General features: G+C 35.8%; 2 protein-coding genes across 2 annotated transcripts in view; one reads left to right on the forward strand and one right to left on the reverse strand.

The window, feature by feature from the left end:
• The window catches only part of LOC142984778 (osteomodulin-like), a 443,673-nt gene that overhangs the window by 183,053 nt on the left and 243,119 nt on the right, over positions 1-17,501 (reverse strand). The window lies entirely within an intron of this gene.
• The window catches only part of Syt7 (Synaptotagmin 7), a 679,167-nt gene that overhangs the window by 145,325 nt on the left and 516,341 nt on the right, over positions 1-17,501 (forward strand). The window lies entirely within an intron of this gene.

The following is a 17,501-nucleotide window of genomic DNA, read 5'->3' on the forward strand; positions in this document are numbered from 1 at the left end:
CACCCCCTTGAAGTGGAGAGCTAGGGGGGGGCAATCCTCGTGCCTGCCCCCGCTCGAAGTAGGGCCCGCATACAAAGCGAGCCGTCACCGGCTGGGACGCGGAGTATCCGATCGGAGGTACCGCGTCCTGGCCACGTTATGGTGACCGCAGAAGGAACACCGTCAGGTTTTTAGTCGGTATGCCCAAGTCAGCCGGAACGCCTTGCCGGCGGGAGAGCCCGACAGACCCCCGCTTTCCTCCCTGGGGCGGGACATGCAGTAATGCATTTTCCTGACGAAAAAAAAAAAAAAAAAAAAAAAAAAAAAAACAGTCGTTAAGCCATGTCAACTTGAACAACTTTGACACTAGGTTGACGACTAACCATACGACAAATAAACAAACAATACACACCAGACAAGAATCGAACTTGAGACCTCAGACCTGACCTCAAGGTCAGCTAACACAAACGCTCAGATCACAGAAGCAATTTGGCAATCAGTTTTACCAAAATTTAGTTTGTAATCCTAAATCAATAGTTATATAAGCTAATCGAATGTGGTAAACTATACAAACCAATATCAATTGTTAATATCCGTTAGACTAACCTATGTAGTACCCTTAGAATCGTGCGGTTTTATTAAACAAAGCGAGGGTCAGAAGGTCGTATATCTAGTTTGGCAAATAAAGGCTGTATTATATCCATACTAATATTATAAAGCTGAAGAGTTTGTTTGTTTGTTTGCTTGAACGCGCTAATGTCAGTCCAATTTAAGAAAATATTTCAGTGTTAGATAGCCCATTTTTCAAGGAAGGCTATAGGCTATATATCATCACGCTACGACTAACAGGAGCAGAGTAGCAGTAAAAATGTTACAAAAACTGGGGAAAATATGACCCATTCTCTTTTATGTGACGCAAGCTAAGTTGCGCGGGTCAGCTAATACATAATATGCGTATTAGCCGATAGCAGCGATAGCCGAGTGGTATAAGTCGGCACTTCCCACGCAAGTGGTCGACGGTTCGAACCCAAGGCAATCATTCCTATGACTTCTTGTAGTTATGTGTGTATTAGAAATAATTGTCACTTGCTCTAACGGTGAAGGAAAACATCGTGATGAAACCTTGCATGACTAAAAATTTTTAGGGCATGCAAAGACCACAATTCGTATGTGGCCAGCGTAGTGGACTAAGGCCTAAACCCTCTCTCGATAGGGAGGAGACGCTTGCCCAGCGGCGGGACAATAATAATCAGTATAATTTATTTTATTTATTCGACTGCTCGACCGGACTTGATCCTCATTAATTTATAACCACGTATCATAAGTACTTCTAGGAAATGTTGCGTATATGAATTTAATACCCTCTTATTTTACAAACAAGTTAAAAAAAACCCCAATTTAATATATTTCAATACAAATAAATAAACCTTTACTAATAAGGGCAATTAACGTTAAAAGTAAAACCTTCTAGGTATTTTATTTTACTACCAATTATATTTTTCCGATTGAATGATATTATTGGCTTCTGTAAACGGTATTTTGCGCACGATTTGTTTCGAGAAATATGTGTAATTGCCCATATTTTTGTATATTGACCGTGTGTATTTGATAGGCTGATTGCTACAGCCTCTGTGGTTAGTAGGCTGTTTAACAGACGTCTCGCCTACCCGGGTTGGGAAAAAAATATCTGAGTTTTTCTGTTAACAATTTCCCAATGGTAATTTAAGATACTTAGTATTTGTAACCGGCGGTCCTGTATGACAAGATGTATGGATGTGAATGCAGGCAAGGGAAGTTTGTAAGGATCGTACCAAGTGGCGTTGGTCTCAGCCTACCACTATGGGAAAGAGGCGTGATATTACGTATGTATGTAATTTCTCAATGATTAACCGGAAATAGGAAGTTGTGGTGCACCTCCGTGCCTATGAGAGCACGTAAAGCTGTCGGTCCTGCGCCTGATCTCTCATTGATTATGTCGATGTTCCGCCTTACCGGACTATGAGAGTAAAGGAACAGAGAGTCTACCTGTGTATTGTGCACACACGAGCGACAGTATAATAAACAAAGTCTTGCACCGTTAGCTGGTTGCAATGAACCTAGCCGCTATAGCCATATGTGTGCCAATGTTGGTTTGTTGATAAGGGAACATATTACACGTACCAAGTTCCTTCATGTTCCGGAAGGCACGTCTAGTTGTGGGTCCCGCTGTCAATTCAAAGATCTTTGACAGTCATTACCAGTAGTCAAAAGCAGTCTTTGAAAGTCTAACAAGCAGTCTTACCAAAGGGTATCGTGCTATAACCCAGGTAACTGGGTTGTGGAGGTCCGTAAGGCAGTCGCTCCATGTAAAACACTAGGATCCAGCTGCATCCGGTGAGACTGGAAACCGACTCCAACATAGTTGGAAGAAAGGCTAGGCTGATTATACTGTTATTACCTACTGTACAATAAAAATTTATTCCTATTTATTTTTCCAGTCGATTGTTCAGTGAAATTAACTATTAAACGGGCTATTTCTTTCCGTATAATAATGTCAGGAGCAGAGATTAAATGTAGTGAAAAATTGCTGCTATAGCATTTTATTTTACTTTTAAAATTGCTGGTTCAAGTTCGAAAGGTGAATTGAGATTGTATAGTATTGTAAATTTTTCCCTCGTTTTACTATGTGATGGATAAAATCTCTTTAATTACCACGATAATGCTATTTTTATGCTATTAAAATTACTGGTTTAAGTAGTCGGTGTAATGCTTTAAAAGAAGTGTTAAAGAGGTTCCCATACGATAGACAAGATTATTTGCCGTTTTTATAAATAATGCTACGGTTTTTCATTTCATATGTAAACATCTGTCTCACAAATTTGCCTTCACGATCAACCTGTGAGACTAAATCCTTCCTCTTTTAAACACCTTCACAACAATCTCTGCATCACCCCAAGGTAGACGTGCAGAAAATGCCCCTGGCATTAAGTCCGCCTTTATACAGTTCTGTATATAAAGTTTAAAATAAATCAATAATAATTTTATCAAAATCAGGGTTCCCGGAGTCCGATGGATGAGGGCGGCCCAGGACCGGTTCTATTGGCGCTCGATGGGGGAGGCCTTTGTCCAGCAGTGGACGATTCCCGGCTGAGATGATGATGATGATGATGAATTTTATCAAAATTTCTAAATTTCATACATTAATCTCGATAAATTAGCGACTTGTGATACAAAATAATCCAATCTCCAAATTTAGTGGTTACATAAATAAATAAGTGTTATACCCATCTTATATAATTCTCTGTGATGTGGTTCTATGTCTGTTTATTGAAGTAGCTACGTCCAGTGGTATACACGTCATAAAAATTGATAAGCGATACCGTGATTAAAGGATGAGAGAGAAGCGTTTTTTTATTATCCTTGTTTATAATTTCCCACCAGTGCCTCGATTCTCTACTAGGTACTATCGACTACCGACAACCGAACTGTCATCGAGAAATTTTGTATGAAAATCTGATCAGCGCCTCTGACGGGCGTCGTAGGAAACATTTTGGCAGTACATTCTAAATGTCAAAATTTCGATAGCTAGCCGGTTGTCGGTAGTCGATAGTGGTAGAGAATCGAGGTACAGTATGACTCATAGAGATGTAAGAAATGCACCCGCATTTCGCCATTTGCAATGTTAGTACCATGTAATAGGGGGCGAGCCTATTGCCATATACCAAACTTCGGGCAACTTTCAAAATCCCGACTCTGGAATCGATCTCTAGACCTCATGATCAGCAGCCTATTGCCAAACTCCGGACTATTGAGAAATATTCAAACGTAAATTAGAAAAACCCAATAGCACTTTGTCCGACATGGGAATCGAATCTGAGACCGCGTGATCAAGCATTTGCATACATCTATCATACGATAGATGTTAGTGGTCAACCTAGTATCAAAGTTGTTCAAGCCGCCCGAAAGGCCTTTTGACACGGCTTTACGACTATTATCTTAATTGACAACAACCGAGACCGAATTTTTACGTGCCCTCCAAAGCACGGAGACGCTCAATTCAAATACCACTTTGCGATCACCCAACTATCGAATGACCGCGCCAACGGTTGCTTAACCTACAGATCTTTTACCGACCGGTGAGCACAACCGGTAAATTTGCATACAGCAATTTGGATACACTACCGACTATACCACATAGGTAGTTTTTATCATATTTAAAAGTTCATTACTACCCTACTGCAGGGCAAGGGTCTCCTCCCGAATTAGGGAGGGGTTAGGCCTTGAGTCCAGTCTTACAAGCACGGAAGTAAATTTATGTATTTGCCGCTTATAACTTAAATACCTTTCTACATTATTACTTCAGTAGAAATAACGTTAGGCTTTCAGGAAAAACCTTTTTTGTTGCTCATAATAGTTAAGTAAAATTTATTGCGAAATAACTGGGGTTCGATTTTATTCGCGTACGGTTCGGTGTGATTTTTTATTGGTTTGTTTGTGGAAGATGATCTACAAAACAAGTAATAATCATATATTTTTTATGATATCGCGTTTGTTATATCCGAAGGTGCAGGCATAAGTGAATAATATATTCACGTTCTGCTATTGATAATGTTAATCCACCAATGTTAAGACAACTCCTGCAGTAAGAATTGCTCTTTTGCTTTTTAATAACAACGGACACTAAAGAACAACCAGACCCAAAAGAACTATTTTTCTTTAATTTCATTTTTATTTTTATAAAGACATCTCCCGCACTAAGAATTGTTTTGTGTCGTGAGGTCTAAAACAAACATAGGTACAAACAATGGACACTGAAATACAACCAGACCCGAAACAATTAGGTATTTCTGGATCGCACAAATAATGGTTTCGTATGGGAATCGAACCCGAGACCTCCCGTTGTAATGGTAGCGGCGGCGACGTGGCAGCCCAAACCACTGCCTACCTTAGCTACTAAATTTTGATTTACATAGGAATTGAATCCAAAACCTCTTGATTGATGTCTCACACCTACTCTTCCGACCATGGAAAAGCAATTTTCACTTCCGTTTACAGCATTTTGCCAAATTTTGCTACATAAATGTTGCACTAGTATGTATTTTATAAATATTTCCTGAAATAAAATTGTAGGCGAGCAAACCCGCGATAAAAAATTACTTAAATAAATAAATCCCATTTACTAACCGAAAACGGGATAAAACCTCAAACGTTTAATTTAACCTTTTTCTATCAAAAGATTACCGTCCCTACGAAATACCCAATATATCGAAAATCTCTTAAACAAAGTAAATAATGCAATTTTGTATGTAACGTAATTTTTTGTTAACATTTCACCGGACTTATAAGCTTATAGGTACCTACCATAACTTTTTGCTGCGGGATTGTTCGTTCAATTCACAAAGTTGGAGAACTCACAGTCATCTGATTACAAACTAAGCAATGCTTGTACTATGGTAACCAGATAACTGATAAATATACTTATATACTTTTAAATATTATACTTATATAGATAAATTAACAACAAGGTTCGGAACAAATACTCGTGCTCATCACAAATATTTGTCCCGGGTGGGATTCGAACCCGCCACACGCGGCGCTGCGGCAAGGTGACCACTTTAATCACTGCGCCAAACGTGCAAGTTCAGTGCATATAATAATAATATCGACACATACTTATAACAATAATAATAAAAAAAAACCATAAATCCAGGAATCGAACCCAGGACCTTATAATCAGTAGTCGTATACACTACAGCCCAGACAGAGACAAATACTATAAATGTTTTAAAATCGCTCTCAAGTAAATATGAGTGCTGTCTTAAGTTTAAGTGCACTCTTCCATAAGTGCAATATTAATGTTCGAACATAATTCTCTTACTCTTGTAAAAGGATGAAAGATAATAATAATGTTTTAGAAGCTTTTCTCCAAGTGTGAAATACTTATGCCCGGTGTCTGAGTACATTTAGCGGTAGTTTATCTATTCAATAGCGTTTAAACTCATATAAAAAAACGCTATTGAATAGATAAACTACCGCTAAATGAACCTCAGAAACCGGGGGTTAGCGTTAGTTTTAGTTTAAAAATCGGAATATGACATTTTTATCGCATGGTTAGTGGTCAACCTAGTGTCAAATTTACTCTAGCCACCGAAACGAGTCTTCCGACGCTCAGTTCGAAAACAACATAGCGGTCACCCATCTGTAGAATGACTGCGCTAACGGTTGCTTAACGCAAAGATCGTTTATTGTTAGTTAGCGCAACTGGCCGTATGCGCCTCAACTTTAAATTTATAACAATCGGTACTAACTTTATAGCTCAGCTAAAATAACATGTGCCCACCCATCTTTATAATGTCCGCGCCAAGGTTGCTTAACCTCAATGAATAATGTAACAATCTCAATAACAAAATATAGACTCATCCAATCTTTACAAACAAATAAACTTCGAAATCGGTCCACCCATTAAAATGATATAAAAATAATAACAAACATAAAAAGTATAAACAAATTGAGAACCTCCTTCGTTTCTAAGTCAGTTAAAAATGCATAGGTATTAAAAGTATACATTTTTTTTTATAAATACATACGAATTGAGAAACTCCTCATTTTTCGAAGTCGGTTAGAAGGACATTTCGAATAATATCTTCATACCTAACTACTTATTAGCTTTATCAATATTTCATCAACTCATACAATTTTAACTTTACTACTTATTATAATTTAATACCTATTTCACTATTATATTACACACAAACATACAAACATACATAAAATCACGCCTTAATTTATTAATAAATTATTACAACCCGACCCAAGAATCAAACTAACAATCGCCAAAATTCCAAAAACTTCACACGTGTTCATTCTTATCAATTAGCCCAACGAACATTCACCTATTATTATTAAATATACTAACCATAGCAATTTCAACCTTAACTCACAAATAATAAAGTCAAATAAAAAAAATCCTTATTGACACTTAAGATCTTTTATCATTAAATTGATTCGTGATAGACGTCTTCCTTGTAAAATTCATACATTGCAAAATTGAATTTTAATATTAACAAAATAAAGTCGCCTTTCAATTGGTCTCATAAGTTACTTACGGCGTTTTATTGTCAGGTATGCGAGTGACGCATCGCCGCGCGCTTTTATCAATGTGCGAAAGGGACAGACGTATGGCCGACGTGTACTGTCTCTGTTCCGCACGACCGTTATACAACTTTCCTCACAATGCAATAGCGGGAACTACGTCTCGTGGCAACAGACATAGGGATGTGACAATGTGTGAAATATTATCATTATCGACAGATTGTGGCCGCTTGGGTAATGTATTATAATAATAATTTAATAATATGCGTAATTAAAATGCGGAATTACATATTTTATTTAATAAAGAATTTCGCATAAGCCGTTAATTAAAAAAAATTTTTTTTAATAAATATTATGTTTTTTTTATAAATATATTTTTAAATTTACATGTTTTTATACTTTTATGTATCTATGAGAATCATTTGTATTAATCAAAATCATATTTTTTATACAGAATAACAGCTTTATAAACATTTCGTAAAATTGTATGATATCGACAAATTATATAGTTACAACCAGAGCGTGAGCTTATGTCATGTAAGTGCGAGCGAGAGGTCCGATAAATATGACCATCGAGATATGACGTAGTTAGCGCGTGGCACATGTTTCAACTTGTATTCTTGATTCAAGGTCATTCGAGTTAATTCTGCTATCATGCTTATAAACAAGTTAAAAAAAATAACACGTGATACTATTTTATATTAAGACAATTTAAAATTGATAGAATTATGTTCATTTACCTATATATTTGTATTTTTGTAAATATAAGTAAATATAATTATTTAAATATCTACGACAAATAATTGCAATGTACTAACTATTCTAGAATAAACTTTTAATAACTTATTTAATTAATATACATAAGCCTTAGTTAATTATAATGATTTCTTATTAAACTTAAACAAATGTTACCAAACAACTATTTTAAAATAAAATTAACATACCTATTGCTATTAATTTATAATTTAAAAAATATCGATCGATATAAAATATTAAATACAATACTAATATTATTCAAAATCATTTTTAAATACAACACTACTCAATTAATTATAACATAATTGACAATTGAAAAATATCGACAACAAAAAAGTGCAACTCTAATCACATTTACTACATTTTTGAAAACAATTGCATCTTTCGATAACTATAAAACATTGAGTAGGTACAACACTAACACACTTATTATTAAGACTAGAACTATCGATAACTTAAAACCATTTTACAAACTATATCAAAAATATAATATTTAGACCACATTTGGTCATTATATACAAGTAATAAAGGTAATATTAATGTAAAAATCTATTGAATATGATTCAAGGTTATAACTATGTCGAATTTTTGTAGTGAAACGGAACGCAGCGAGTGATTACTAAACAACTGAGACGCGACGCGCGGGGAGACAGCAGCGCGGGGGGCACGCAGCGCATGCACGCTGCGGCGCGGACGACAGTCGACACCCCAGTCAGTGCCCCGCGTAATTTCAAGGCGACTCCACGTCGCGTCGCTCCGCGAAATGCTTGCCGCTCTCGTTAACTCGCCGCTTTATAAATCCAACGTAAAAAATGCCGTTAAAAGAGAAGAATTCGATAAAAGACTTAACAAATACTATTCAAAACGTAATTTTATCTCAAAGAATCCACCGATTTGGGCGCGGGATCGCGTCGATGAAGTTATAAAGTACGTTGAAGAATTCAAAATGGCCGACAAATATCATAGCGGGGCGACAACTGATCATTACTTTTACGGGAGGAAATACGATGTTTTAATAGAGGACGGTCAGAAGATTTTGGTAACAAGAGATTTAACGGGAAACAACGATACAAATTCTGTGTTAAGAATTGCGCCGATTGAAGAGTATTATGATTACCTCTTGCACTCCCATATATCGTCTGAACACGGCGGCAGAGAGAAAATGTTAAACGTTTTAAAAAACAAATTGAAATGCAACATTCCCAGAGCAATGTTAAAACTTTTTGTAGAACTTTGCAGGCATTGCATGACAAAGAGACTTTCAGAGTATACAAACTCTGCTAAGAAAAGTTTAAATTCTAGAGGTCAAATTGAAATTTTTGAATACGAAAGGACGGAGGGTTCAAATTATAAATGGCTCCTTATTTATGAACATCAGGAAACGCAGTTTTGTTATTTAAGACCTTTGTATTCAAACGAAGCATCTGAAGTAGCGATGGAATTGTTCAAGATATTCGTGGACTCCGGTTGCCCATGTATTTTGCAAGGAACAGACCGTGATTTCGTTAGCGGTGTTGTGATGGAATTACGTCGTATTTGGACTAAATGTACCGTTCTAGTTGGAAAACAACTACCCGCAGATGACTTAGTAAGTGAGATAACTACACAAATCAATTGTTGGATGCAAACGAACAAGTCTAAATCTTGGTTCCTCGGATGCCATTTCATCCAGTTTGCTAGAAACTCTCATGCTTCTAATATTTTCAAAAAAACGCCTTTCAAAGCTATGTATAACAGGGATGCATCGACTGGTTTTTCTATAAACACTTTGCTGCTTGAGACTTTGAAGGCTCCTGTAATCAATGAAGAAGACTTAGAGAATCTGATTGCTAACTTCTCGAACACATCAGACCAATCAGACCAGTCCGAGCATGAGTTAACGGATGATGAGCAGCCTGTCAAGAAAAGTGTTAAATTGACTGAAGTCCACAAAAAAAATGGAAACACGCCTGACGCAGAACAGAATAGAGGACCATGGAAATTAATGTTGAAGAGGGTACAAGCTATGCAGAACAATAAACAACCTATAATTAAGCTGGAACGTTGTAAGGTACCTAAGGCCCCGACCCCGGCGCCAGCCACGATTGAATTTGTACAGATGAATGGATTAAGGACCTCATTGTTACAAAGTTTCTTGGACAAACCGCATTCTGTGGAGAGATTATTCACACAACAAAAGCTATCAAACTTCCTTGAGACGCCACAGCCCAGCGAATCGGCAACAATACAAGTATTTCCGTCGCATAAGCCTAAACCATCTACATCGAAAGAAGTAATACCGTCTTATAAGAGTTTACAATTGATGGCTGAAGAGTCAGCGGATCAGCCTATGCCTGTGCCACCGCCTGTAAAACCAAAAAAAGTAAAGAAAGTAACTAAGAAACAGAAACCTTTTTCACAAGAAGCACTACGCCGAACAGTACAAGCGACTTTAAAGCTCCGATCTGAAAGAAAAACAAAAACAAAGGAGGTACAAGAACCTAAGCAACCCATCCAAGAATGTATCGAGGTACAAGAACCTAAGCAACCCATCCAAGAATGTATCTTTGTACAAGAACCTGAGCAACCCATCCAAGAATGTATCTTTGTACAAGAACCTGAGCAACCCATCCAAGAATGTATCGAGGTACAAGAACCTGAGCAACCCATCCAAGAATGTATCGAGGTACAAGAACCTGAGCAACCCATCCAAGAATGTATCGGGTTAGAAGAACCTAAGCAACCCATCGAAGAATATATCGAGTTAGAAGAACCTTATGAACCCATCCAAGAATGTATCGTAGTAAAAGAACCTGCCGAATTGGAACCGGAGACCGCAGACGACGAGTTTGAGAAACTTGTTTCTTCTGAAGATGAATTTGAGCTTGCTTGTATTGTTTGCCAAAAGGAATGTTCCGAGAATCTGAAATGCCATACCTGTGAACAGGTTATGCATAAGAAATGTGGGACTCCAAGTGATGAGGGTATTGGTTTCGAAAAGAAATTTAATTGCAAAATATGTTTTGATGAACAAGCCAAAATGGAAGTTGTGATGAAGTTTGAGGAATCCGAAGACGAGGTCGAAGGATAATTTTTAGTTTTTTTATGATTTTATTTTCTTGTACTAATAATTACTGCTTTGTGATAATAAAGATAATATGATTATGAAATCAATTTGTTTTATTTAAGCCAAATAACCTTTGGGTATAAATAATAAATTATTTAAAGCTCTTTAAATACATTTACACTAATAAGATATTATACCAAACCAAACTATAACCACAGAATAAGTAATAGTACTACCGTACAGAAGGTCCACTTCCGAACAAAAGTGAAGTTTAGGCATAAAAAATTACCTACACTAACGACTGCCACACGAAATTGAAACTTATCGCGCTGCGCGAGCGTTCATACTCCATTGGGTATCGCCGCGCGTCTCCGGTTTCACCGCCGGAACACAGGGTTATCACTAGTCGATATAAATATTAAAATAAATCAATAAAGAGAACAGTGTGTACCTATGCAAATACAATACTTCAAAACATGTTAATCTGTTCCTAATAGTGTCTGAAAAACCCATTAACCATTATAAAATAAAATTATAATTGTATTGTTGTCTGGCCATTAAATAAATATAGGTAGCTTTACTAACACGCAACATAACTTTACTATAGGTAAAATCAAAGAAGCGAATAGAACGAACGATTGGCCGCCGCCACTTTTTTAATAGGTATTCCGTGGATTGCGCCGACGATATTAAAAAATGATATTTATATATTTATTATATTATTATGATATTTTCGATTCCGTATTGTCTTTGTTTACACATAAACACTACAGTATCTTTTAGCTTTTTTACGGGATTTTTGTTGTTTAGTTGACATTTTTTTTATTTAAACAGAAAACAGATTAAGAGAATAGATATGTGTAGCTAGCACTAAATCGCGCGACGCGGTCAGCGAGCGCGCCGAGTGGCAACCTACTGAGATAGGCCGCATATGCGGCCCGGCGGCCGATCATACCTACTCTGCGGAGTGGAACCCCCCTGCTATAACCCTCTTATTCATAAACACACTAGAAACCTAGTTAAGTTTTAAAACTACTACAATATGTTTTCTCTTTTTCATTTCGCTAAGGAGTGAAAGAAACAAAACTCTTTATAAGCCTTTCATAACTTCATATATTTTTATGAATAAGAGGGTAAGTAATTCACAAAATATTTACAATTAAGTATACACAACAAATAAATATATAGAAAATAATTAAATAAAAATTATTTGACAATTCACACACTGCCAACTAGTTCCAAGCTAACACATACATTAAACACATATTTAACACGTATACATTTAACGGTAGTTTATCTATTCAATAGCGTTTAAACTCATATTTATAAATAAAACGCTATTGAATAGATAAACTACCGTTAAATGTACCTCAGAAGCAAGGGTTAAGCAGAGCTTGTACTATGATAACTAGATAACTAATAAACATACTTATATACTTCTAAATACATACTTATATAGATACATTAACAACCAGGCACAGAGTACATACTCGTGCGCATCATACAATAATTTGTCCCGAGGCGCTCATAGCCAGTTGCGCTTACCGGTCGGTAAACGATCAGTGGGTTAAGCAACCCTTGGCGCGGTCAATCTTTAGATGGGTGACCGCAAAGTGGTATTTGAACTGAGCGTCTCCGTGCTTCGGAGGACACGTTAATGGTCGGTCCCGGTTGTTTTCTAATAAGATAACAATCGTTAAGCCATGTCAAAGGCCTTTCAGGCGGCTTGAACAACTTTGACACCAGGTTGACCACTAACCATACAAAAAAAAAAAAAAAATTGTCCCGGGTAGGACTCTAATACACAGTGCTACAGTTATTGCGGCGAGGTGACTACGTTAACCACTGCGCCAAACGTGCAGTTAAATTCGTATCATAATACAATACTGTTTTAGACACAATCGACTTTTGTTCTATTCTTTAAATTATTTTGCTACCTGACAGTTGTGTTGAAAACATCAAGTTATATTATGGCGTCATCATTATTATTTTTTAAGGACAACTCCCGCACTACGAATTGCTCCTGAGTCGCGGGGACTTTTACAAACATACAAACAAATTTAAACAAGTTTAATTTATTGTGTTTAAGTGTTTTCAAATGAGTCACACCAGCACATCAAAATATGACTATTAAACATACTGCATTTAATTTGTGTACTTATGCTGATAATAATAGTTTTTGTTTTATCAAAATCGGATCAAAATTACCGAAGTTACAGCGTTATAAAGTTTCACTGCTTTTTTAAATTTGCGTTGCTTCGCGCGCTATGCGCTGACGTCACGACGCAACAGACACGCTTGTTCGACTGCGGGTGATGCGGAGTTTTGATTTGAAAAGTGATTTGCATTTAGTATTTAAAGAGTCTGAGTATGTGGTATAAATTTAATCATCGTGTTTTTTGTAAAATAAGATATCCTCGATCTCGATCGCCACGCACACAATCATCAACTAGACACAGGTAAAGAAAGTTGAACTCATATACTACTAATAATATTTTTGTGTGTAGTTAACAATAAAATTGAAAGTTTGTTAGAACTGGCATTACAAATAATGAGTGTTACGTACCTACCAAGTGTAAATTTGGAAAACATAGTTTTAAAATAATATTATAAAAAAAAAAATTGTCACCCCTGCCTCTGACTTTAGTCAGGTTGATGGCTATCATATGAACGCATGAATCTACTCTGTAGGTAGGTAGTCTTATATGATTGGGTGTGTAATGAGAACTTTTAAACTAACATTTTAATTTTGATATTATTAGATTTAATAAACATGGGTTCTTTTTTCAAAACAAAAAACCAACGCCAACTCAACCGCCGCGCTCGGCTCGCCGCCGCCTGTGAGATCATTGAACTGCTTATTAAATAGTATCAACTGTTAGGTAGAAGTTCATTGCTAGGTATGTATGAACATGATATGGCATCTTGATCTTGAGGAAGTGTTCAAAAGGCAATAAACTTCTATTTAACATTTGCGCTTGACAGTACCTGAACCGGGCTTTAAGTTTTAGATTAGGTGTCTTTTGCAAAAATATAAAACAGTTTACATGGTACAGAAAAAAACAATTTTTGGGGTGTTTTTTCACTGGAGTTAGTACACATAGGAACAATACAATATTTTCTAACCATTTTGTTTGTCCACTATAAGCAAAACAAATTATTTAAAGCGAAACCGCGAGAGCGCAACGAGCCTACGTAGGTATCGGCAAGTACTGACGAAATAGCAGTGTCACGAGATGACGTCACACGTCCGTGCGGCCGCTTCGCCGGAGTTTGGCGCGAAGGCCATACTTTGACGTTTAATATCTCGGTCATTTTTGAAGATACGACAAAAATAAAAACAGTTTTTTTATCCTTGAAGTACCTAGTTTTTAAATATGCTCATAACAAAAATCATTGGTGTGACTCATTGTCTGTGGAAAGTTTTAAGTTTGTAACTTACGTTTTCTGTGGAGAAATAAGAATTAATTTAGATACATTATTGTTATAATTATATATATGAAAGAGTTACTTTTGCCATTCTGTTTGTAAGACAGCATTGTGCAATTTTGCACATTTTTTTGCAGGATAAAACGTCAAAATTATTGCACGAAATGAGGCGTCGTAATATTGTGCAATTCATATTTTATGGTCTAGGCAAAACCTACTACATTATTATTATTTCTTTAATCTATTTGTATGTATAGTAGATTTAGCTTGCTTTGTTTGTTGTTAATAATATAATACTGTAAATATTCTTTCAGTAAAGTAAAATAAGTAATTAATTATTAAAAATTAATAAATAAAAAACCTTACTATGTACCTACATATATTTGGGTCTACGGGTGGTCATTATATTGAAATGACTAATGCCCGGTTTCTGAGGTACATTTAGCGGTAGTTTATCTATGTATTTAATAGCGTTTAAACTCATATAAATAAACGCTATTGAATAGATAAACTACCGCTAAATGTACCTCAGAAACCGGGGGTAAAATGATGTAGGTGCTGTACAAAAAATCCGCGGGTTCGATTTTCACTCTGAATAAGTATCAGTATGTTTATTCAAAGTTTATTTTTGCTGTATAATTACAGGTTCTACTATTTTTAAAGCTATAAAATAAGCATAAAATAGATGCTTTCAATACCTTATTCAAAATAGACTTCCTCTTCATTCAATTTATCCGCAGTCAATACTAACTCTATATAAATGCACTCGCTATGGCAACTCCATACATACATACATACATACATACATACATATAAGCATACATATTAGGTCGGGGAAAAAGTCTTTTCGCATTATAGTATGTATAAACTTGTAATAAAATCTCTTTGGCTTCAAGAATCACAAATGAGTACACGGTTCATTAGGTTTCTTTCAGTGAGCTCGTGAGGTACCCAAAGATCTAGCTGTTTTGTGTAGAAAAAAGATTTTATTACAAGTTCATACATACTATGTAGGTATAATGCGAAAAGACTTTTTCCCGACCTTATAGATGCTTTCGAAACCTTATTCAAAATAGACTTCCTATTACGTCAATTTATCCACAGTCAATACTAACTCAATACAAATGCACTCGATATGGCTGCTCCATACATACATACATACATACATACATACAAACGCTAAAAGCACTGAATGAATGGTAACCTAATAAATCAGTGTTTGAGTTCTGTCAGACTGTGATATTGGTTTGAAAAGGCTAGATTTGCAAATTTTAAAAATGTAAGGTCAATTTGGGTCACTTTGAATCATTTGGGTAACATTGACAGTGGAAATTTGAACTAGTTTCGATTATTTTTTAGTATGAAACCCAAACAATTGATAAAAGGATGCAAAACTAAAATAAACCTTATCAATTGTGTTGGTTTCATATGAAAAAATTATCGAAACTAGTTCAAATTCCCACTGCCAATGTTACCCAAATGATTCAAAGTTACCCAGGTTGACTGTATCTACTGTTTGTTCCATTTGATTGCACCTTTGACGCAGTGGTTAACGTGGTGACACATGAATCGTCGCGCTGCGTATGATGAGTTCGAATTCAACAAACAAAAATATTTGTGTGATGAGTACGAATATAAAAGGATTGTGTTGCTACGCCACTACGTGATCAAGGTCGTGGCTCCGTTTGCGATCAACAAATAGTTGTTTCGGGTCTAGTTGTATTATATGCCCGTCGTATGTAAGTTTGTAGAATTCCTCGCGACACAAGAGCAATTCTTAGGGCGTGAGTTTTCTTTTTTCATATAAAGCAAGATAAAGAACAAATACGTTTTAACAATTTTAAACATAAACTTTTAAATGGATTTTGATGTAATTTGACCCACTGATACCTAAAAACTTTTTATTAACTTTGTCTTTACTTGAATCCGTTTATCGTATTTAAAAGTCTCCGCGATTCTAGACCAATAATTAGTCCAAGAGCTTGTCTTTTTCAATAAAAAAAAAACATCAATGCAAACATCCTAACTTTGTCATTGTAATATTAAGTGAACAAGCCGCTTTATACCTATCTCTCCATGCAAACAAAGTCGCAGGCAAAATGTAGTTTATACAAACACTTCATATTCAAAGTGTGAATGTAAGTGTTACATCACACAGCGCTTATTCAGACAGCGTCTTGTAAATTGATCGGTTTGTTGTTCACACTCTTTGACTTGTTCCACTTATACATTATTATATATTGTTCTACTTATAGGGAATATTATATATTGTTCTACTTATAGGGAAAACAATGTGATATTATGTTAGAGTTATATACTACATGTATAGATATGATGCAAAGGTTTTGGGTTTACTATATTAATCTATACTAATATTATAAAGCTGAAGAGTTTGTTTGTTTGAACGCGCTAATTTCAGGAATTACTGATTCGAATTGTTTTTTTTGTGTTGGGTTGTAAACGGGGAAAATTATGACCCACTAGCTGACCGGGCAACTTTGCTTGCGTCACATAAGAGAGATTGGGTCAAAATTTTCCCCGTTTTTGTAACATTTTCTACTGTTACTCTGCTCCTATTGGTCGTAGTGTGATGATATAATAAAGCCTATAGCCTTCCTCGATAAATGGGCTATCTAGCACTGAAATATTTTTTTAAATCGGACCAGTAGTTCCTGAGATAAGCGCGTTCAAACAAACAAACAAACAAACTCTTCAGCTTTATAATGTTAGTAAGAGTACAGATGTATAATGCAAAGATTTTTGTTTTAGTACATTTATAAAATACAGAATTTTTATAAGATAAAAAGTATCCTATATGTTGCTCAACTACTTATTCTATGCCTATACCAAATATCAGTATATTCTATGATGTAGTTTTTACGTGATGCCGGAACATACAGACGGACGACAGACAGAAAAAATGATTACAAATTGCAGATTTGGTATCAGTATCCGTTTCATAACATACCTCAGTGGTTTTTTTAAACTTAGGTATTCAATGTACAGAATTGACCTCTCTACAGATTTATTATATGTATAATAGATCCATATCCATACTCCATACTAATATTATAAATGCGAAAGTAACTCTGTCTGTCTGTTACTCAATCACGCCTAAACTACTGAACTAATTTGCCTGATATTTGGTATGGAGATATTTTGATACCCGAAAAAGAACATAGGCTACTTTTTACCCCGAGAAAATGACGCATTCTCATGG

Source organism: Anticarsia gemmatalis, chromosome 28 (assembly GCF_050436995.1).
Source record: "Anticarsia gemmatalis isolate Benzon Research Colony breed Stoneville strain chromosome 28, ilAntGemm2 primary, whole genome shotgun sequence".
Classification (NCBI taxonomy): domain Eukaryota; kingdom Metazoa; phylum Arthropoda; class Insecta; order Lepidoptera; family Erebidae; genus Anticarsia; species Anticarsia gemmatalis.